General features: G+C 38.8%; 1 long non-coding RNA gene across 1 annotated transcript in view; it reads left to right on the top strand.

Annotated features, from left to right (window-relative positions):
- The first annotated feature begins 228 nt into the window (after positions 1–228).
- The window catches only part of LOC309665005, a 30,704-nt gene continuing 7,212 nt past the window's right edge, over positions 229–23,720 (top strand). The window contains exon 1 of the long non-coding RNA XR_014266146.1: positions 229–1,470. This is a non-coding gene — a long non-coding RNA (uncharacterized lncRNA). The remainder of the gene's footprint in view (positions 1,471–23,720) is intronic.

The following is a 23,720-nucleotide window of genomic DNA, read 5'->3' as shown; positions in this document are numbered from 1 at the left end:
CATTCTTGAAATGACGTGATTATGTACTTCTAAAAAATTCTTTATTTGCATATTTTTAATTAGTAGTGAGTGACCATAATAATGAACAAAAGTTGTTTTTTTCTCACAGGGTTTTACTAAAAGTTCAGAGGTTTTCTTTATTATTATGAAACAATATATTGGAACAAAATTATATATTTTAATAGTATATTAGAATGATCTCTACCTGATTTGACATTTTATAATAGAATACACTGAAGTAAGAGAACATAAAAACAAAACAAATGTCAAATAAAAATTATGTTCAAATGTAAGGATTATACCATATACATTTAATGTTTAAAAGTTAAGATTCTTGAATTTTAAGACTCAAAACATTATCCAATAGTCTTGATCTTTGTTTCATGACAAAAATTGCTTTCATTCTGCATTGACATTTGTTCACTTGTCCAAAACCATCTTCAAGCTGGGTGTTAGAATATATATTGCTTTCCGTAAGCTTACTTCCTTTTTAAACAATTTTGAGTTTTTTGTTGCTTTTGCTCATTCAGATTTTAGATGAGTTTCTGATTTCCTAAGGGTATATTCTCAATAATATTCACATCTTCTACTCCTTGTATTTTCTCTTTTAAGGTATTTACAAGGAACTGTGGCCTACAGCAAATATTCAGACTCTGGAAAATGCTAGAAAATATTGAGTAACATAACATTAGAATCTGCTAGCAAGGGTCACAGTATTGCATAGAATCAGCAGTTGAAGTTGCTAATTTAAGGACTTACTTTGCTTTCCAAATGTGTTAGTTCTCAGCATACCATTTAGAGAATTAGTTTAAAGCATGTGTACTATGAGGATAAAATCATTGACGTTTATATTATTTGCAAGAATAAGTCGCTGTTAGCAGCAGACGGGGCCATGCACACCCATTTTACAACATGACAACTGATCAGATCATTCCTGCCTCTCTCCTCCAGGTTCCCAGAAACGCTTGTCTTAACCTTCAGGTCACAAATGTCTTGCTTTCAAGGAGATATCAGTGAACTCCTTGGAACCAGTAATGCCTCCATGTTGATTGTTAGCCTCACAGAAGAATTAGTTTTTCTCTTTTCCTTGATTGCTCAACTGATTTTTTTTTTTTTTGAGATTCTGAAAAACATAAAATTTCTGAGACATATGGGAAATTTCCGCACTGAAACACCAGTGCAGAATACCCTGGGTTCTATTCCCACCATTTCTGCTAGAACTTTCCCACACATCTCTTATGTTATCAGTTTCCTCTTAAATCCAACCTGTTGGTCTTTTGTATTTCCAGGATTTGTCACAATTTCCTATCTATTATATTTCTTCTTTTTGTTTTTCAGCGTGTCTGAATATCCTTTAAAATATGTTTTTTTACTTCTAGGGGTTTGGCGTGAGAGGGAAAGAGTATGTCTTTTATACCATCCTGAAGTGAAAGTTTAGCATTTGCATTTCCGAACTTCATCACGGTAGTGGTAAGTAGATCCCTTTTGTAAATGCAGTGTTGGAAATGAAGAAGAGTCAGGATTCCCACTTGCTTGAGAGAGAAATTGTGCTGTACTGAGCTATATTAAGTTCCTGTAGCCTGTGCTGGGAAGTAAGTAATTTGATCAGCAGTGATTTGGTTCTTATTTTTTAATCTTTATTAAAATGAACCATTCTCATTGCAATAATTGCTTTAATATATTAGTCAGTGCTTTCTGATAAATGCTATATTCTATTATATTGTGCTATTGAAATGACAGGCTCTGTGATTAGAGAGGTTTCCTCTAATGAGCAAATCTTGCTTCAGGTATGTTAACTGCTCACACCTGCCTTCCTCATGGCCTGGACTTCTCCAATTAACATATGATTGTGAGAATATTCAACTTTGGCTTTGATCCTAATGATCTTTATGATGCCCATTTCTTTGTTATAATGTTTTTATTTGTGCAATGAAGGCCTTACAGGTAAAAGAGCAGAGTTAGGGAGAGAGAGAAAAGAGTTTCCCTCCATGCCCCTGCCCCCTCCCCTCCATAACAGTTTCTATCAGCCTCAGCTTGCAGCCGGAGAAGGAGGAATTAACTAACTCCCTCATGAAAGAGGACATGGGGCATCAGGAGTCCTTGACTTTAGTATGTTCATAGTGGAATTTCATAAGTTTGAAAAATGAGCATTGCAAGCCATCCGTTTGTCGTGCTGCCTGCAACCCAGCATTTTAACTTGACCCAGACGATACAGGCACCATGAGGATGAAACAAGTAAAAGCTATGGTATTTTAATCTTATTTTATTAAAAATTACAAATTAGAAAATTGAAAGGGAACAAGTAACATTACAATTGAGATAAAAATGGAGTTCTTTAAAGATACTTAAATGGTAAATCCTAATCTATTCATAGCTCTTCAATGAAGTGTGTAATTGAGATGGGTAAGAATATGTTCAAAATGGTGAAAAGTTTTATTGTAGTGGACGTTTGTCACTTTTGGGTGTCTGGTATCCAAGTGTCCTGATGTATTAATCTGTGTTCTCCGGAGAAACAGAACAGAACTAATAAGGTGTGTGTGTGTGTGTGTGTGTGTGTGTGTATCTGTATCTATATACACATATGTATTTATTCACTTATTGTAAGGAATTGGCTTACGTGATTATGGAGGCTGACCAGTCCCCAAAATCTCTAGCCGGCAAGCTGGAGATCTAGGAGGGCCAATGGTGTAGTTCCTGTCTAATAGCTGGCAGGCTTGAGACCCGGGAAGAGCCAATGTTTCAGTTCTAGTCTGAAGGCAGGAAAAACTGATGTCCAAGCTCAAGGCAGTCAGGTAGGTGTAGTTTCCATTACTTGCAGGAGGGTCAGCCCTTTTCTTGTACTCAGACCTTCCACTGATTGGATGAGGCCCACTCACGATAAACGGGCCTCATCATCTTCATCGGATCCACTGGCAGGGATGGGAATGGTCATTAAAATGCTCATTAAATATACAAATTTCTGACCTCTACCTTTTAATTTTTTCAATCTTAATCTCTGCTGAGTGGAGCCGTAAAATCTATACTTTTAACAACCTCTCTAGGTGTATTTGTGCCCAGAAACATTCAATTACTCCTGTCTATTTAGACTAACAGGATGATGGATAAAATTAGGTCCCTGGAAAAGATGTGATCTCCACTGCCCCCCATCCCAAGGAGAGGTGGCCTTGGAGCATGAAATTGCTTGGACTGTTGAGTTTGTGTTAAGAATCTCAGTTGCCAGTACTGTTAAGGCTGTGTCAAATGATCTCTACCGTCAAGGTCATAAAAGAACGTTTAACATTGTGAAGTACTGCAAGGACTCTCCTCCAGAGGGAAACTGCTGCGTGACTGCAAATGTAGTCAGGATTTGAAAGTGGTAGCTGGGCTAGGCTGGAAGGTCCAAGATGGCCTCACTCTCGTGTTGGTTGGTGGTTGTCACTGGCTGGGATGCTTCATAATGTTTTCAAGTCTCTCTGAGCCTTATTTCACTGTGATTTCTACTCAGTATTTCTTTTCCCTTTCTTTTTTGTTTTCCCAAAGGCTGTTGTAACATCGACTTACATTTAACCATATGTACAAAACTTGTAAAAATATGATATATCAAAAGTAATAGGATCCTTGAAATTCATGCTTGCTGTGGGCTAAAAACTGAAAGTAGAGTTTGTTTCCAGATTAAACATCACATTTTTCAAAATGTATATTCTGTTTGATTCCTGTAATTGAATATATAGTTAGAGGAAATAACATTTTAAAAAAATGCAATAAATTCTAATGTAAATTTAAGGGCAATTTACAGAAACATATTTTACATAATTTGAGAAATGGAAAGGGGATGGAATTAACACTGCTACAATTTTGGTGTTATTTTCCTCCAGTTTTTATTCCATGTGTTTTATAATGTTGTCATAATCGTTCCAAATGCTGCCTTTAAAATAAGCTGATGCCATAAATCTTCTTTTCAAATTACTCTATCATATTTTAAAATATTTTTAATAGAGGGTTAATTTTGTATCTAATGAATAAACTATAATTTATTTAACCAATTCCACATAAGTGGACATGCAGGTTGTTTCCAATTTTGTTGTTGTTATTTTGCTTCTTTTTCATTATTACTTGAGGCCAGATTCCTATAAGGGCAGTCAAAGCTTATGAACATGTTCATAAGACATTGCTAACTTCAGTTCCAAAGAGTTGCATCAATTTACTTTCCCATCAATAATACATGAGCAATAGTTTCTGTCTTCCCTTTCCAGCATTTCCAGTATTCACAAAATGTTACCCTCTCAATAATTTATTCAAAAATATTTATTGAACACTTTACTATGTGCCAGAGTCTGTAAATAAAAAGAAGAACGATGCCTAAAGGAGTTTGTGATTAAGTAGGAGAGATGGATATTTTAAAAGTATATATTTCCAGTTCAATTTAAAAAGTCCAATAAGAGAGATTTTCAGTCAAGATGGCACTAGATAATCATGATGGCAATGCCCCATCTGCTTCACATATATAACAACGATAGGTAAAATGTAAAAATATAAAATTTAAAAGGCATGGCTAGATTAAAAGCCAAATACAGCTGAAGTCACGAGCCTACTAGGCTCCTGGTCTTTGATAATTAAGTATCTATGGTGTTGGTGCTGGGGGAAACTAATGTGTTGCCAAATCCTTCCCCCAACCCCAATGAATAATACATCCTCCTATCAGTGCGTGACGTTTTACAGAGAGAGTCAAAGGTGTTAATAGGTCCTTTAGCTCCTCAACGGAAAATGCAACCTTTTCCTTTTATTTTGTTTAATGCTTAATTCATTAAATTTAAAACCATTTTGTTATAAACATTCACTTAAACACTGAACACTCACAATCTCTCTAAATATTTTATACTACTTACAAGGCTAATCCATCAATACTTACAGAGTTCAGTTAAAAATATCACAAATATTTAAATGATTATGAATATATTTAATTTTACTCTTCTAAATATTTAGTTGAAATCAAAACATGAAATATGAAATTCTCTTAAAGGCTTTAAACAATTTGAAGAGTGGAAAACCCACACATAAAATATCATACCAATTACAAATATTACAGTAAAATTAAAATAGTTGTAAAGATAATGATGAAAACATATAACTACATTATTAATGATTTCATTTTATATTTATATTCTTGTTTTTAATCTTCTGTTTTACTGTCCCAAGATCACAGTAATTTTACCAGATGCTGATTTTTATACCTCCTTAAAGTGGGAAATATTCTGTCCAAACACCAAAGTAAAAGAATACTCAGACTTGTCAAGGTCTAGGGTTTACATTCTTGATAAGTTGATTCTCAGTAGAGTTGCAGAACCCAAGCAGTCCAAAGTGACGCAAAACTGAGCCACTTACTTGGGATGAGCCCTTTCTAATAATGAATCTCCCTTGTTTGGTTATGAGAACTTCAGTCCATGAATTTTATGAAATTTTGTGTTTTTGAAATTCTAGGAATAATGTACATTTTAAAATGAACAATAATACTAATTCACTGTCCTGTCATTATGAGATTTTTTTTTTTGGCAAAAGCAGATTTACATAGACTTTTGTCTTCCCTCTCTATGGCTTGGAAAGACCTACTCTCCAAGGGACCTTGTTCCTCTTCAATCCATAATAGTATTAAAGACCAAAAATTGGATTCTGGATACATCTGGGTGGTGGACATAGGAAAACATTAATTTAGCCTCTTTGAACTGGTTATACTCAGGTAACTCTATGCTAAGTAGCTGCTGGGAGCCGCAGCAACCCCTCTGAAGAAGTAAATGAAGGCAATGGTTTCACCAGACCCAAGATCATGGAGAAGGGGCCTGCCTGAGCCACTGTTGAAACTACAAATGAAGCACCACCTAAGACAGGTGCTGGGACTGCTGAGAGGCTGCTATGCAGCATGTGAGGAGACTCTTTGCTGCAGGTGCCGGAAGTGCTGAAAGATGAGGATGGAGTGCTGGCTCTCTTGCTGCTGGAAAATGCCAACAGAATCTAGAACAGGAAGCAAATCCCCTTTCCCCATTCCTGCCTTTCAAACTTCTGTCAGTACTTCCCATTGGTAGAAACTAACCAGAAGCTTGCTGGCAAGTAATTGGGAAAATGGGATACGCAGGTCCCTGGACTCTTAAACTACATAGCAGAATGTAGAAGGGCAGAAACGGGAGCCAAGGGCAATAAGCAAATGATCGTTACAACCTATTTGTTCTCAGCGACTTTGAGTGGCTAAAACACATCCCAGGAGGTCATCTATTTGGCTTTTTGAGTATATGTCTTTTCTTTTTGAGAACTCAGATAGATGTGGGACCTTTTTATCCTCCTTTGGATTGGTTTTTTCCCACAGGTTTCTATATCTCCACCAGGTGGAGTTAGAGGCTAGTTTATTAAAGGGTTAAATTTAGGAAGTAAATTTGGTTGAGGGTTTCAGTTTCAGATAGGATAAAACAAAGATAAACGATACCAAGGGCACTACTTCTTCCCTCTGATGTTCCCTTTTAGAATGTTACCTTGTTATTATCATATTCGCTTTGACTGTTATGTCAATGTGCCCCATTCTCTGGCTGTGACTTAGGATACTCCTGCTGCAAGGAATAGAGGCTAATTCCAGCTGGCTCAAGAAAAAAGAATCCTATTATAAATACACAAGAAGGAATATCACAGACATTTTTGGAAGAGAAACAAAACACAGCCAAGGCCTACCAGGAGCAGGGGCTGCTCTTTGCTTCTCTTAGGGAACACACTGTCACTCTTATGTCTGCTTCTCATTTATTCATTATTCATTCTTTGAATATGCACCGAGTCTCCACTCTGGTGCTGGGGACTTGAGATACAGAGGTGCATGAGGCATTAAATGGGAAGAGAGTCATTAAACAAATAAATGCACATGCATACAATTACAAATTGCTATAAATGTTATGAATAAAATAGGCAGCTTTAAAATAGAGTGTAACATGGGAACTTAATTACAATTAGGAGGTTAGGGGGAAAAAAGTTTAAGTGGCATTTAAGTATAGACCTAAAAAGACGACTAAAGGTCAGCACAATTAGAGTGGAACAGGAAGTTTGCTCAGCTATAAAGTGTTTCAGGAAAAATTTAACCATTTCCTATTTATACAGGGGCACTGGGCTTATTCTTTAAATAGATTATTATTTTAATATGGGTAAACATATTTGTGGTGAATGAAGTCCTCTCAGAATTCGGGAAAACAGTTGTAGAAATCTGTGAAATATACATAGTTCTCTTCCATTCAGATGGGTTCTTCATTTTATATTTGCTTTATGTAGAAATTGAAGGTAGAGATCATAAATTTGTTATCAGTACAATGTTTCCCAACATGTGCTGCTAATGTAATTTAAAAGTGCATGAAAATAACTTGCCTTGCATTTTAAGTTGGCCAAACTCCCTGCTTCTTGGGGGAGTTTTATTACATTAGCTAGCAGATCTGGTTCTTTATCTCTCCACTGAAATGGCACAAAGGCAAAATTGAGCCAGGCACATAAACAATGTCCTACCTACTGATGATTTTTCTTTTAAATCAAGTCGTTGAGAGCCCCAAGACACTACCTGACATGCATCTGTTATCGCTGTGTCCACTGGTGTGGACTCGGCTGTCAGAGGTCTGACATACAGTCCTTGGCCTCTCTGACCCCTCACATGTAGCAGGCTAATTATGAATTAGTGGGTTGGCCACCCCGAGTCAGAATGTTACTGGTGGCTTTTTCCCCCCAGGTCCTGATTTCACAGACAACAGTCTCATTTAAATCCACTGATTTAATACAGCTTCAGTGACAATTCTGATTCCTATGTTAATGTTCCTGGGAACATCTACTTACTAAGATTTGGGATAGTGACTGTAGATAAAAAGAAAAAAATTGAGTAACAAGGAGCAGATCCTAAATGTCTACTGGAGTAAAAGAATGAATATAAAATTATCACTATTGTCTCCTAGCTATCTAAGCCTAGCAAATGGACTATTTAAAAACCCTTCCTATAAAGGAACTATTCCACTTAGAATTTTCTGAGAAATACCTAGAAAATATAACTAATGTAAATTTACTTGCATTGTTTGAATGATAGAATTGACAATGTAAATGAAAACTTTCTAGTAACCCTGAATGAAGATCTCTCACAGGTATTTATTTAAAGAAGAGGAGACTTCCAGGTTTGCTTTTTTGCCTGTTGTTAAGTCATTCCAATAAAAATAACTGGATGTATTTCGTCTCAGTCAATAGTATTTTATTATCCTTAGGGACTTTTTTTGGTCTCCACACAGTTAAAGGTTGGACTGCCAAAAAGATAAACCAAGATATGAAACATTCTATTCTTCAGAATTAAAAATTATTTTCCCTAGATATATGGGCATGACTCCCAACTGAATCATCCAAAATAAACTAGATTAATTAGTTCCAGGATGGATAAGATAGATTATCTGCAAAAAGATTACACTTCATGTAAGCTTATAAATATTCATTCTCTTATGTCAGTAGTTTTAAATTTAGTCTTTGGGTGTGTAAAGAAAATGAGTGAGCCTAGTAAGACTTAAAAAATTCTGTTCATCTTGGTGCATTGATTAAGATGATAGGCCAGGATTCAAATTCCAGCACTACCACTCACTATTGTGCAGATTTGGGTCAATTACTATTTCTTTAAATTTAATTTTATTTGTTTTATACAGCAGGTTTTTACTAGTTTTCTGTTTTATACACATCAGTGTATACATGTCAATCCCAATCGCCCAATTCATCACACCACCACCACCCCCACCACTTCTTTCCCCCCTTGGTGTCCATAGATTTGTTCTCTACATCTGTGTCTCTATTTCTGCCTTGCAAACCGGTTCATCTGTACCATTTTTCTAGATTCCCCATACATGCATTATCATACTGTATTTGTTTTTCTCTTTCTGACTTACTTCACTCTGTACGACAGTCTCTAGGTCCATCCACGTCTCTACAAATGACCCAATTTCGTTCCTTTTTATGGCTGAGTAATATTCCATTGTATATATGTACCACAACTTCTTTATCCATTCGTCTGTCAATGGGCATTTAGGTTGCTTCCATGACCTGGTTATTGTAAATAGTGCTGCAATGAACATTGGGGTGCATGTGTCTTTTTGAGTTATGTTTTTTTTCTGGGTATATGCCCAGTAGTGGGATTGCTGGGTCATATGGTAATTCTATTTTTAGTTTTTTAAGGAACCTCCATACTCTTCTCCATAGTGGCTCTATCAATCTACGTTCCCACCAACAGTGCAAGAGGGTTCCCTTTTCTCCACACCCTCTCCAGCATTTGTTGCTTGTAGATTTTCTGATGATGCCCATTCTAACTGGTATGAGGTGATACCTCATTGTAGTTTTGATTTGCATTTCTCTAATAATTAGTGATGCTGAGCAGCTTTTCATGTGCCTCTTGGCCATCTGTATGTCTTGTTTGGAGAAATGTCTATTTAGGTCTTCAGCCCATTTTAGGATTAGGTTGTTTGTTTTTTTGATATTGAGCTGCATGGGCTGCTCGTATATTTTGGAGATTAATCCTTTGTCCATTGATTCATTTGCAAATATTTTCTCCCATTCTGAGGGTTGTCTTTTCGTAATGTTTATAGTTTCCTTTGCTGTGCAAAAGCTTTTAAGTTTCATTAGGTCCCATTTGTTTATTTTTGTTTCTATTTTCATTACTGTAGCAGGTGGGTCAAAAAAGATCCTGCTGTGATTTTTGTCAGAATGTTCTTCCTATGTTTTCCTCTAGGAGTTTTATAGTGTCCAGTCTTACATTTAGGTCTTTAATCCATTTTGAGTTTATTTTTGTGTATGGTGTTAGGGAGTGTTCTAATTTCATTCTTTTACATGTAGCTATCCAGTTTTCCCAGCACCACTTATTGAAGAGACTGTCTTTTCTCCATTGTATATCCTTGCCTCCTTTGTCATAGATTAGTTGACCATAGGTGCATGGGTTTATCTCTGGTCTTTCTATCCTGTTCCATTGATCTATATTTCTGTTTTTGTGCCAGTACCGTATTGTCTTGATTACTGTAGCTTTGTAATATAGTCTGAAGTCAGGGAGCCTGATTCCTCCAGCTCCGTTTTTTTCCCTCAAGATTGCTTTGGCTATTTGTGGTATTTTGTGTCTCAATAAAAATTTTAAGATTTTTTGTTCTAGTTCCGTAAAAAATGCCATTGGTAATTTGATAGGGATTGCATTGAATCTGTAGATTGCTTTGGGTGGTATAGTCATTTTCACAATATTGAGTCTTCCAATCCAAGAATATTGTATATCTCTCCATCTGTTTGTGTCACCTTTGATTTCTTTCATCAGTGTCTTATAGTTTTCTGAGTACAGGTCTTTTACCCCCTTTGGTAGGTTTATTCCTAGGTATTTTATTCTTTTTGTTGCAGTGATGAATGGGATTATTTCCTTAATTTCTCTTTCTGATCTTTTGTTGTTAGTGTATAGGAATGTAAGAGATTTCCATGCATTAATTTTGTATCCTGCAAATTTACCAAATTCACTGATTAGCTCTAGTAGTTTTCTAGTGGCATCTTTAGGATTGTCTATGTATAGTATCATGTCATCTGCAAACAGTGACAGTTTTACTTCTTCTTTTCCATTGTGTATTCTTTTTGTTTCTTTTTCTTCTCTGATTGCTGTGGCTAGGACTTCCAAAACTATGGTGAATAATAGTGGTGAGAGTGGACATCCTTGTCGTTTTCCTGATCTGAGAGGAAATGCTTTCAGGTTTTCACCATTGAGAATGATGTTTGCTGTGGGTTTATCGTATATGGCCTTTATTATGTTTAGGTTGTTTCCCTCTATGCCCACTTTCTGGAGAATTTTTATCATAAATGGGTGTTGAATTTTGTCAAAAGCTTTTTCTGCATCTATTGAAATGATCATATGGTTTTTCTTCTTCAGTTTGTTAATATGGTGTATCACATTGATGGATTTGCATATATTGACGAATCCTTGCATCCCTGGGATAAATGCCACTTGATCATGATGTATGATCCTTTTAATGTGTTGTTGGATTCTGTTTGCTAGTATTTTGTTGAGGATTTTTGCATCTATATTCATCAGTGATATTGGTCTGTCATTTTCTTTTTTGTAGTATCTTTGTCTGGTTTTGGTATCAGGGTGATGGTGGTCTCGTAGAATGAGTTTGGCAGTGTTCCTTCCTCTGCAGTGTTTTGGAAGAGTTTGAATAGGATGGGTGTTTGTTCTTCTCTAAATGTTTGATAGAATTCAACTGTGAAGCCATCTGGTCACGTTTTGTTTGTTGGAAGATTTTTAATCACAGTTCCAATTTTATTACTTGTGATTGGTCTGTTCATATTTTCTATTTCTTCCTGGTTCAGCCTTGGAAGGTTATATCTTTCTAAGAATTTGTCCATTTCTTCCAGGTTGTCCATTTTATTGGCATAGAGTTGCTCGTAGTAGTCTCTTAGGATGCTTTGTATTTTTGCAGTGTCCATTGTAACTTCTCCTTTTTCATTTCTAATTTTATTGATTTGAGTCCTCTCCCTCTTTTTCTTGATGAGTCTGGCTAAAGGTTTATCAATTTGTTTATCTTCTCAAAGAACCATCTTTTTGTCTTATTGATCTTTGCTATTGTTTTCTTTGTTTCTGTTTCATTTATTTCTGCTCTGATCTTTATGATTTCTTTCCTTCTACTAACTTTGGGTTTTGTTTGTCTTTCTTTCTCTAGTTCTTTTAGGTGTAAGGTTAGATTGTTTATTTGAGATTTTTCTTGTTTCTCAAGGTAGGATTGTTTGGCTATAAACTTGTCTCTTAGAACTGCTTTTGCTGCATCCCATAGATTTTGGATCATTGTGTTTTCGTTGTCATTTGTGTCTAGGTATTTTTTGATATCCTCTTTGATTTCTTCAGTGATCTCTTGGTTATTTAGTAACGTGTCATTTAGACTCCATGTGTTTGTGTTTTCTACATTTTTTTCCCTGTAATTGATTTCTAATCTCATAGCGTTGTCGTCAGAAAGGATGCTTGATACAATTTCAATTTTCTTAAATTTACTGAGGCTTGATTTGTGGCCCAAGATGTGATCTATCCTGGGAAATGTTCCTTGTACACTTGAGAAGAAAGTATCATCTTCTGTTTTCGGATGGAATGTCCTATAAATATCAATTAAATCTATCTGGTCTACTGTGTCATTTAAAGCTTGTGTTTCCTTATTAATTTTCTGTCTGGATTATCTGTCCATTGGTGTAAGTGAGGAGTTAAAGTCCCCCACTATTATTGTGCTACTGTCGATTTCCTCTTTCATAGCTCTTAGTATTTGCCTTATGTATTGAGGTGCTGCTATGTTGGATGCATATCTATTTATAATTGTTATATCTTCTTCTTGGATTGATCCCTTGATCATTATGTAGTGTCCTTCCTTGTCTCTTGTAACATTCTTAATTTTAAAGTCTATTTTATCTGATATGAGTATTGCTGCTCCAGCTTTCTTTGGATTTCCATTTGCATGGAATATCTTTTTCCATCCCCTCACTTTCAGTCTGTATGTGTCCCTAGGTCTGAAGTGGGTCTCTTGTAGACAGCATATATATGGGTCTTGTTTTTGTATCCATTCAGCGAGCCTGTGTCTTTTGGTTGGAGAATCCATTCACATGTAAGGTAATTATTGATATGTATGTTCCTCGTACCATTTTCTTAATTGTTTTGGGTTTGTTTTTGTAGTTCCTTTTCTCCTCTTGTGTTTCCACTTAGAGAAGTTCCTTTAGCATTTGTTGTAGAGCTGGTTTGGTGGTGCTGAATTCTCTTAGCTTTTGCTTGTCTGTAAAGCTTTTGATTTCTCATCAAATCTGAATGAGATCCTGCTGGGTAGAGTAATTTTGGTTGTAGCTTCTTCCCTTTCATCTCTTTAAATATATTGTGCCACTCCCTTCTGGTTTGTAGAATTTCTGCTGGGAAATCAGCTGTTAACCTTAAGGGAGTTCCCATGTATGTTATTTGTTGTTTTTCCTTTGTTGCTTTTAATAATTTTTCTTTGTCTTTAATTTTTGTCCATTTGATTACTATGTGTCTCGGCATGTTTTTCCTTGGGTTTATCCTGTCTGGGCCTCTCTGTGCTTCCTGGACTTGGGTGGCTATTTTCTTTCCCATGTTAGGGAAGTTTTCGACTATAATCTCTTCAAATATTTTCTCGGGTCCTTTCTCTCTCTCTTCTGCTTCTGGGACCTCTCTAATGCAAATGTTGGTGCATTTAATGTTGTCCCAGAGGTCTCTTAGGCTGTCTTCATTTCTTTTCATTCTTTTTTCTTTATTCTATTCCATGGCAGTGCATGTGAGAAACACCTGCTTAGTGTTACACTTTCTCAATGATGCCACCAATTTGCTCTTGGTGACCCTGAGGGTTTTTCAGAGGCTAACACATGGAGCATCCCTCAGGGACCCTGGCTGCCCAGGCAGGCATGACAGCCACAGAGCTTCCTGAGAGAAACTTTTTTTAAGAGACTTTGGGGCCCTAGAATCCAGTCCCTAGAAACCAATATTAAGACATTAACACAAAAGAGGGCCTATCTATATTACTCTGTTTTGCTTGGAGAAGACGTCCAGTCCTTCTCAGATTCACCTGCACAGAATATTTTCTTGATAATTATATGTTGAATGAAGGAAGATGGGGTGAAGCCGAAGTCATGGCTCCAATCTGAGATGTGGGGTTGGGATGCAAGGGATCCTGTAGAGTGCTGAGTCACACCACCCTGAACTGTCCGGCCTGTTTAAAGCGGGGGCAGGGGATCGATCCAGTCCAGTAGTATTCAACCTTTTTTCTAATCCTTTTTCAACTAAAAACCTGTTACACACTATGTGAACAGATGCAGAAGGAGATGCTCTGGTTGGAGCTGGAGGGGGCAGGAGGGCCTCTCCAAAGCTCTGGAGCTGGCCCATTCTTGCCTTGCCTTGCCTCACAAACAGCCCCTGCCCTGCTCCATCAAGAGGGCCTGTGAGGCAGTTTGCAGAAACCAGAACCAAGGCACTAAAAAGGGGGTTGTCACTTTAAAACAAGCCTCTATCCTATTGAGCCAAAGAATGAGAATCCCTTAGAAGCCAGCACATCAAAATTGAGCTGTAAGAGGCATTATACTAAAAGAGCAAGACTGGTTGCACACAGGGTGAGCTGTCACCTTCAACTGGACCAAAATTAAGCAGGTTTTTGGTGTGGGGACCACAGCAATGGGAAAGGGGGTGAGGAGCCAGGAGCATGCAGTAAGCAACTGTATGGGCACAGGATGGCCTCATTCAGGCCGTGGGGAAATAAGAGCCAGGCAGACAGTGTGGGGAAGTGTTAGCAGTTCCTGGGGCCTTGAAGGGACTCACTAAAAGGCCCTTGAAGGCTGAACACCCCTGACTCACTAAAGGGTCCTTGAAGGCTAACACCCCTGACAGGTGCCCCAGACAGAAGATGGAGGTGATGGGGGAGATTAAGAAGCATTTTCTTTGTATAGGAAGCCTCACAAGAAGACAAGAAGAAGGATGGGAGGGGCATGAGAAACCCTTGGGAACTGCTGCCAAATACCCTTTTTACTCTGGACACGATGTTCTAAAGGTTTCTTGCCTTCCCAGAAAGAGCAGATCACTTTAGGGCAGCCGTCCAAGTTGGATTTCATGGCCCACGATGACAAACCTGGGAATGTTACCTGTTACCTCCTCCAGTGGCTTAAAAGGCTGGTCCTCCAGTCCTCCCAGCTCAGGTTGTTCCCACTTCTGACTTCTAAGAATGGAATAAGGTGTATGACTATAAAGCCTGCAAGACTTCAAGCCCCTTCCCTCATGAAAGTGTTCTGGGATCTGCAGGCTAACAGATTTATATGAAAGAATGGGTTTGGTCAGCAATTCATTAAACAAAATTGCTCAGTCAGATATATTCAGAGATTTTGGTAAGTCTTCTTCATACCGGAAAAAAGAGAGCGAGGAAGAATTGATACAAACTATGACTTTATGATAGAGATGATGAATTTCTCTCCTCTTCTCCACGACGGGTCTGTCAGTTTTGGGGTCCACGTGGGGGGACCTGTTCAGAGCGGCACTCACTGGGAACAGGTGTGTCAGCATCACTCTGTCCCTCACCCTGTATCCCCTCAAGGGTGACCCAGTTGCTCCACAGTCACTCCTAGACATTTATCCTGCCTTATGTTTCTTCTTAGCACTTATAACCAGCCAGAATATTTTATATTTATTTGTTTATTTCTTTATTATCTCCCTCCCTCATTAGAGCATATGCTGAGTAAGAGCATGGAATTTCTCAGTGTTCTTTGCTGTGTCGCCCCCCATTTGGAACCTTGACCAGCATATGTCTTGCCATGTGTTCTAAGTGTTTCCCATGATCCTGTTTAACTTTCTCAAACAATGGGCTAGGTACCATCTTTATCCCCACATTCCAAGTGACAACTTTAAACTTAACTTGATCAAGGGCTCGCAGTAAGAACAGGTGGAATGAGGATTTGAAATCAGGGCTGCCTGGGTTTAGAGCCTTCAGCTTTTAATCTTACGTTCTTCTCTGCAAAGTTCCAGTCGAATTAAAACCACTTTCTTGATGAGGAGATTCTTTTCAAGTGTTTCATTTCCAGTTGGTTTTGTGCCACTGTCTTGCCGTAAAACAAGCAGTGGTCCCAGTAACTGGGGGCCTGGGTGTGGTCTGGGGTCCTCATGACTCAGAGGGCTGGGCCGGAAGATTCTTTCGAGCTCAGGAGTCCCTCTGGGTGTGGAGGTTTGACTAAGGAGCTGGTAAACAGAAGAGCATTCAGAAATAAGGCAAACAATAAGAGGAAAAAAAAAGTTAAATTAACAAATGAATGAGTAAACAAACCCATGAATGAAGAAATGACGGAATTAATTGGTGGAGTGAAATCATGTAAGGACAGAGGGAGAGCGCTGTTTTATTCTTAGTAATCTGGCTGGTTACTTACTCGGGGCTCTGATGACAGAAGAGAAAAGCCTCAAGCCTCCTGTCCCCTCATTATTTATTTTTCAGTTTTATTGAGGTATAACTGACAAATAAAAATTGTATATATTTAAGGTGTACAATGTGATGATTTGATATATGTACACATTGTGAAAAGACCACATTCAAGTTAATTAACACATCCATTACCTCACATAGTTATCTTTTTTGGGGTGGGGGGTGGTGAGAACATTTAAGATCTACTCTGTTAGCAAATTTCAAGTATACAATATAGTATTATTAACTATATTCCCCATGCTGTACATTAGATCTCCAGAACTTATTCATCTTATAACTGGAAGTTTGTACCCTTTGACCATCTTCCCATTTTCCCACCCCTGGCCCTGGAAACTGCTATCCTACTCTCTGGTTCTTTGAGCCTCCCCACCTGCCTGCACCCCCATTCTCTTTGCTCACTTCTACCACAGGCTGGCTGTTCTAGATGGTTCAGGGTCAGACATGTCTATTTGGAACACTTTAAGAAGCTCTGGAGAAGGTCTTGTGTAGCCTTTATTAATCTGGTGAGGGCAACTCCCTTTGAACTCATCCCAATCAGAGTTTGAATGCCAGCTTCACAAGCTCCTGGGCTTAGGACCTGGAAGAAATAACTTATCCTCTTTGTGCTTCAGTTTTTTTCATTATATAATGAAGATTCTTAATTCCCTTGTAACATCATCAGGATGATGAGAAATTGTATAGAATACACATCTACATATACACCTACACACACACACACACACACACACACACACACACAGCCTAGTGCCATTCCTATAGCTCAATAAATATAGCTGTCATTTATTATGGTTGAGAAGGCAAAAAACAAAAACAAAAACTGGGAGGGGGGATATATCCCAATAGAATTGCCCTGATTAACATGATTAATATAGGCAAATGATTTTCTGAGTAGCAGCTTGTCTTCCTCTTCCGCTTATGTTCTAGAAAGACAGTTTCCCAACATCCTGTATTTTCCTACTGAGGGATGGGGCCATTTGATAGCTTCTGTACTTCTTTTACCCTTGGGCTTTTCACAGTGCCTTGTTTCGATTAATGTCTAGTTAGATAGTTATAGATTCTTCACTTTTTCCTAAACTGATTTAGAGGATTTAGAGAATCTTGTTTTTCTGACATATGGATGCTGGAGGTTGCAGTGGTTGTTCACAGATTTAGATGTTTTGTTTGGCAGTGAGGTGGTGGAAGCCCACAGATGTCTCTGGGCTTAAGTGCAGCTTCCATACATGGAAACCAGGTATCCACAAGAAGAAGAAATGAATACCTGATGAACTCTAAATGAGAATCATCAAAAGTTTTCCTCTTCTAGACCTTTTGATAATAACTCTCTGTTATGGGGTGTGCATTGCTATAGTGAGGGGAGGATTGGGAAATATACAGAAAAATGGCTGAGCTTATTTAATATTTAGGAAAATGTACTCCTTTGAGGTGGCTTTGCAGTATAATGCATTTTCCTGTGATGGTGGCAAGGATTATAATGCTAATACAATTTCTTAAAGTTCTATAAACCAGATTATATGTGTAATGCATCACTTCTGGGCTGAGGCAGTTGAAAGCTAGTGTGCCTTTTCCATCTACCTCTTCCCTTAAAGTGGCTACCTTGAAGGTCCTATGTTCCAGATGGCAGAGCTGAAAGATGCAGGAAGGCTGCAGTACTCACATGAGAATTTATGAGAGTCTTCACTGTGCAAAGCCTTTGCGATTTGGAGGTTTATCTCTTATTGCAGCACATTATGGCCTATCCTGACTAACTCAGGGCAGTGAGGGAAATGCTCATGAGACAAAGCCATGGGAAAAGAAAAGGAAGTGCAAAAAGAAAGTCAGAATAAAGTCATGCAGAGACTGACCTGAGTTTGAGTCCAGCGTCCGTCACAGCCTGTGACTTTACATAACACCACTAAACCTTTTTTCTCATCCATGAAGTGGGAATAAAAATAGTACGTACTTCAGAATGTTGTTGTAAGAATAAATGAGGTAATTCATGCAAAATTACAGTGTTTTGCATAGTTCCTGGCACATAATAAGCACTTTAAAAATGTTTGAAAACATCTGAGATTTGAAAATATAAAATAATACAAAAACTCATCCTGCCTTATGCAGGATGTCAGTCAATATTATGAAAGCCAGTTCAGGCAAAGCGCCAAAAGAGAGGTTCTTACATTATAAGACCTAGAGATGGATTTCAGAAGGTAAATAAACCCCATGAAATTGTATGCAAAATTGTGTGTGTAAGTAAATGTACTTTTATCTAAATATAATGAATCCCAAGTGAGAGTTTTATTGAGAGCCTCACTTGGCGTAACAGACTATAGGAACAGAGAACTAAGTTTAGATATAAAAGATATTGCAGTGAAAATATTGACAGGAAATGAAGACTGATTAGATTATTGTGAAGCTCAAGGATTTGAAAGACTTAATCATCTTGGAGTCTGCCATGGTAAAAGCTCGCGACTTGGATCTGGTCAATTTGCCTCACTTGAGACTGCTTCAATCTCCATTCATCCCTCCTTAGTCAAACCTCCACGCCCAGAGGGACTCCGGGAGCTCTAAGGAGTATTTCCACCCAGCCCTCTGAGTAATGAAAACTCTAGACTCACACCACCATACCCAGCTCCACAGCTACCGTGACCCTACTGGCAGTTTTATGATAGCATGATTAGGATGATGGGACTGAACCAACTGATAAGAAAATACTTGAAGATAAGACCCTAATCATTTATTTTATTTGTTTTATTTCAGTTGAAACTTTGGAAATGAGGAAGCAAGCAATGAGAATGCTTCAGAGAATGAGCTCTGTAGTTAGGTCACTTAACTGAAATGTCCAAAGGTAGTATCTATTCAGGTATGGCTAAATTCAAGAGTGCAAATGATAATGTCAGGACTCTGTCCATCTACTGGTTTTACTTTTCTTTGTGAGTTGACTTCATTACTATCTAGGTTCCTGCCATAGACGGTGTGATTTTATATCTAGTTAAATAAAAGTTTCAGCTGAATCACTGAGGTTCAATGTCTATTGCCTTACAAAGGAAGTGCTAAACCATATATGGAACTTGCAGAGTTAACCAAAGATGAAATATACAATGCTAAAAATAAATCACCTTTAACAAAAGGGTTGGCTTATGCAATATTAAGGAGGAATTAGGAGAAAGATTTCTTTGGAGAAAACTGTTTGTGAGAAGGTATCAGTGGGGAGCTTTAAAAATATACTCTGAGAGCTTGCTATGTGCCATCTACAATCAGTTTCCCCTTCAATTCACTACTATCTGACTCTCTCCTGAGGAATCTAGAGGATGAGAGAAAAGTTGACTAGCTTCTCTAGAAGTAAAATGAAGGAGAATTGCTGCTATGTTCAGCTTGCACTTCCAAAGTTTGACAGCAAGAGTGATGCAGAAGTGTCTCCCTTGGACTGTGTGTTAGTTTGCTAGGGCTGCCCTAACAAAATGCTAAAGACTGGGAAGCTTAAACAATGGAAATTCATTTTCTCAGAGTTCTGGAGGCTGAAATCCACGATCAAGGTGTTGGAAGGTTTGGTTTCTTCCGAGGCCTCTCTCCTTGGCTTGCAGATGGCCACCTTCTTGCTGTGTCCTCACAAGGTCTTTCCTCTGTGTGTCCGTGTGCTAATCTCTCACTATAAGGAGACCAGTCATATTGGCTCACCCTAATGGCCTCATCTTAACTTTAACTGTCTCTTTAAAGTCCCTTTCTTCAAATACAGTCACATTCTGAGGTACTGGGGGTTAGGACTTCCACCTATGAATACGGAGTTGGGAGGCACAATTTAGCCCATCACAGAACATGTCGGGGCTATTCATAGGAGAGGGTTGTCAGGGTAGCTATCAGATTCTGTCAGAAAGAAGCTTGACTTGCAGACATTTTATGGCTGTGGTTAACCTGGATGAGGGCACGGATGATATGAGAACTCCAGCACTGGAGTTTTCCAAGAACCCATGAAAATGCCCACTGGAGAAAGTCAGAAGCAGAGAGCAAAAAGCCAGGACACCACAGTACCAGGCACGTAAAACCTTTCCTGCCGCCATGCTGCTTCCTCCCCTTCATCCCTCCCTACCTCCATCTCAGATTTGACCCTAAAGAGTAAGAAAGCTGCTTAGCAAGTTGGGGAAGAAGGAGATAAAGGTATAAACTGGGAAAAAAAAGAAATAAGAAAAAAAGACCATGTCCTCACTCCTTTCCAGTCTGTAAGTTTTCATCAACCACAAGCTCTGGTTAGGGGAGGAGAAGTAATGATGACTTTGAGAAAAGGTAGGCCTTTGACTAACAAGCAGGCCTTGACATTCTAAATGCTGAATTACTTCTTAAAAATATAAAGAACTTTTTATTCTCCGAGAGTGAGAGAAATTCATCAGTCTATTGAAGTTCTCATGTAGGATTAGGAGAAATTCTCCTACTAAATATATTTTAAGAGGACAGTGGGAGATAAAACAAAAATGCCGTGTACCATTTAGATTCCTTAAATCTCATTTATTCTATATGCCAGGTGTCTTAGTAATCAGTCTCTGTATTTCCAGCAATTGTCTCAGGTAGTGTTCTGACTCGCTTAGCTGGGACCATGTGCATAACTGGACACCAATCCCCAAGCCCAGGAAGATAAAAACTCTGACCAGACTTGGATTAATGCCCATCCCTAAAGTTAGAGGAAGTGCATGGGTTCCCATTTTCCCAAACCATATGGAGTGAGAGTGGAGAAAAGCTGGTTCCTCAAACACATGCTAAGCTGGAAAAATGAAACAATGACCAATAACACGTGACCAGAAACTTTCAAGTCAGTTCCAACCTGAAGATGCAAATATTTTATGTTTAGAAACATGACAGGTAGAATGATACTGGGAAATGTACCAGTGCACAAATTAGCAATCCTGGATTTTAGTCGTGATGCTGCCAGCAACTAGCTGTGTGATAGCAGCCATCCCACTTAACCTCTCTGAGCCTCAGTATCTTCAGCTACATAATGATAGGTGGGGGCTAGATCCTTTTCACTTATAACCCCATCTATGGAGGTATAGAAGGACTTTATTTCTAGAGGGAGGAGCTTGACTTTGCAGTCTTTTTTTTTCTTCTTGGCTGCACTGGGTCTTCGTTGCTGCGCACGGGCTTTCTCTAGTTGCAGCGAGTGGGGGTAACTCTTTGCTGCAGTGCGCGGGCTTCTCATTGTGGTGGCTTCTCTTGTTGCGGAGCATGGGCTCTAAGCACGCGGGCTTCAGTAGTTGCATCACGCGGGCTCGGTAGTTGTGGCGCACGGGCTTAGTTGCTCTGCGGCATGTGGGATCCTCCCAGACCAGGGATCAAACCCATGTCCCCTGCATTGGTAGGTGGATTCTTAACCACTGCACCACCAGGGAAGTCCCTGCAGTCATTTTATTCTGACTTCTTCCTCTTATCTATGGCAAACAATCTGTTACAACCTAAAAAACCCTGGAAAGTTAATTGAAATGTGGATGACTTACAGAAATGTAATTTCATTGCTTCCCTTTTACCCACTAGGTATAATCATGTCATAGCTGCCTACATTTCTATGCTTCTAAAACACCTTATAAACCAGGAGAACATCAGATGGGACTTTTATAAGCCCAGCAAAACCACTCTCTTTCTTTAAATTGCACCGTCTACCTTATGAAATCCTACCCAGTTTTCCTCCTCCAGAATGCAACTCAAAATGATTGGAGAAAATAAAATGATACCACAACAATGGAGAGAATATCCTACAATCCTTTAATATCCTCTGCATAGTCATTTTCTGCCTATTCTTGCAGTTTGAGGTCACAGGATTCTTGACAACCTAATAGCACTTAATGTTAATAAAGTCTAGACTACCTTATGTTTGATGTTGTTCAGAACATGCAATTATCCAACAGCAGGTTGAGGTTGTAGCTAAACATTTTCATCTACCCCAGCCCTTTCTGCCCGAGAGAGACTATGACAGACCTCTCAGTTTCAATTATATTAACTGGCCTGGAATTTGCAAGTTTTGGAGATTTTACCTTTCAGAATGCTGTATGCTATAAATCTTGTTTGGAGGAGACTGTTTGGCTCTTTAATAGTGACCACTTTGCTTCCAATTATTATTTTTTTTTGGTTGAAAGATCTAGAAATTTCCATAGTGTCCCGCCTCCATCACCATTCAGAATTTCTTTTGAAGCTTCTGTCCACCTTTTAGGTATGAAGGGATTTGTGATCAGATTCTCAGGCCCTGAGAGGGCACTCTGTGGGATGGAGAGATGGCGCTCTCCAACCTGCTCCTTCCGTTCTTACACTGTCCCCACCTACCCTGCTCTCTGCTCTGCTTAGTGTTAGAAACACTAAGAGAACAAAGAAGAATTAGGAGGTCAGCCTTCTGAAGGGAAAACAAGCATCCCTTTGGGGGTGATGGTATGGGGTTGTCATTCCAGTGGCATTGAGCCCTGTATCCCTTACCTGCACTCCTTCCCCATGCAGAACTAACTCCATGCAGCTCTCCTTTGACATTCCTGGCCAATATGAAGGAGCAATGTCCCCGGGCCTCTGTGCATAAGCACCACCTTCCTTCCTCCTTTCCACCCTTTCCCCAGCAGTGAACTACTGTTCTTTGCCATTGCTGCTTCACTTGCACCTCTGACTTGAAAAGTACAGTGAGATCAAGAACGATTAAGGATGTGAGAGTGCTGTCTAGGAGCCTGGAGTAATAAAATGAGAAGATTTCAGCATAATCTTTGCACCATCACACCTTACCTGTCTGAACTTGAGCAGTCAGTAAATCTCTTAAAAGTTAAGATTTCTTATATATCCAGTGGGATGACAGTTCCTTCCCAGCTCACCTCAGGAGAGGTTACAAGAATCAAATACAATAATGTGCCATGTAAAATGAAACAAAAATGTTAGCTGTCATGAAGGATTGTACCACTAATGGTCTCATGGCCAACTTTTATGAATCATGGACTATGGGCTGTTCATTACTTACATGGATTCATTCTCACAACCCTCTGAAGTTTTCACTATTATGTCCCCATTTCACTCATGAGATGAAGAAAGTGAAACCTAGAGTGGTTATTTTACTCAAAGTAGCACAATTACTCACATCAGGTTTAAGAGCTGGCTCTTTGAAGCAAGTCTGCGTGATGCTGAAGTCAGCTTTCTTGTGCAGAATTTCTGTGGTATTTCTTACAAGGATTAGCATGCCTGCCTGTGGTAGGGAGGGTGCATTTCTGATCTGCTTTGGTGATTCTTCTCCACCTGCAGCCTGTGCAATGAGCAGTGGCTCTGGTTCTCTTTTGGCCTCCATCCTCTGATCACCGGTGTTCATATCTTTCCATTATCCCCAGATTTAGGACAGGATAGAGCAAATGGCAAAGTCCAGTTGTGGTAAATCCAACATATATGTTTTACATGTAAAAACCATTTTTTGAAGTGTAACCAGAGCTTGTAAAAGACCAGGGTGCTAAGCACCGTACTGGATGGAGGAATGTAAAATAAAAGCACAATGTCAAATCTCTGGCTATCATTTCTCAGTCCAGGGTGTGAAGCAAGCAAGTAAACAGAGGGTTACAGTTGAGAACAATGCATTCTAGGTGAGAGATTCACTGACTGATTAACTACAGGGCAGATAGGAGAGCCAACTAACTAGGAAAGTGGTTGAGAAAAGTGTGTGGGAGGGAAGACTTCTGGATTGAGGTGACCACTGACTTAAGTCTTAAACAATCACCCAAGTTATCATTATAATATAATACAGTTATTCCTCCCTCTTCAGTGTCTGTGCCTACAATCTCC

Source organism: Balaenoptera physalus (genome assembly GCF_965194825.1).
Source record: "Balaenoptera physalus genome assembly, chromosome: 7".
NCBI lineage: Eukaryota > Metazoa > Chordata > Mammalia > Artiodactyla > Balaenopteridae > Balaenoptera > Balaenoptera physalus.
The sequence above is the reverse complement of the archived record's forward strand: the minus strand, read 5'-3'. Positions and strand labels throughout refer to the sequence as shown.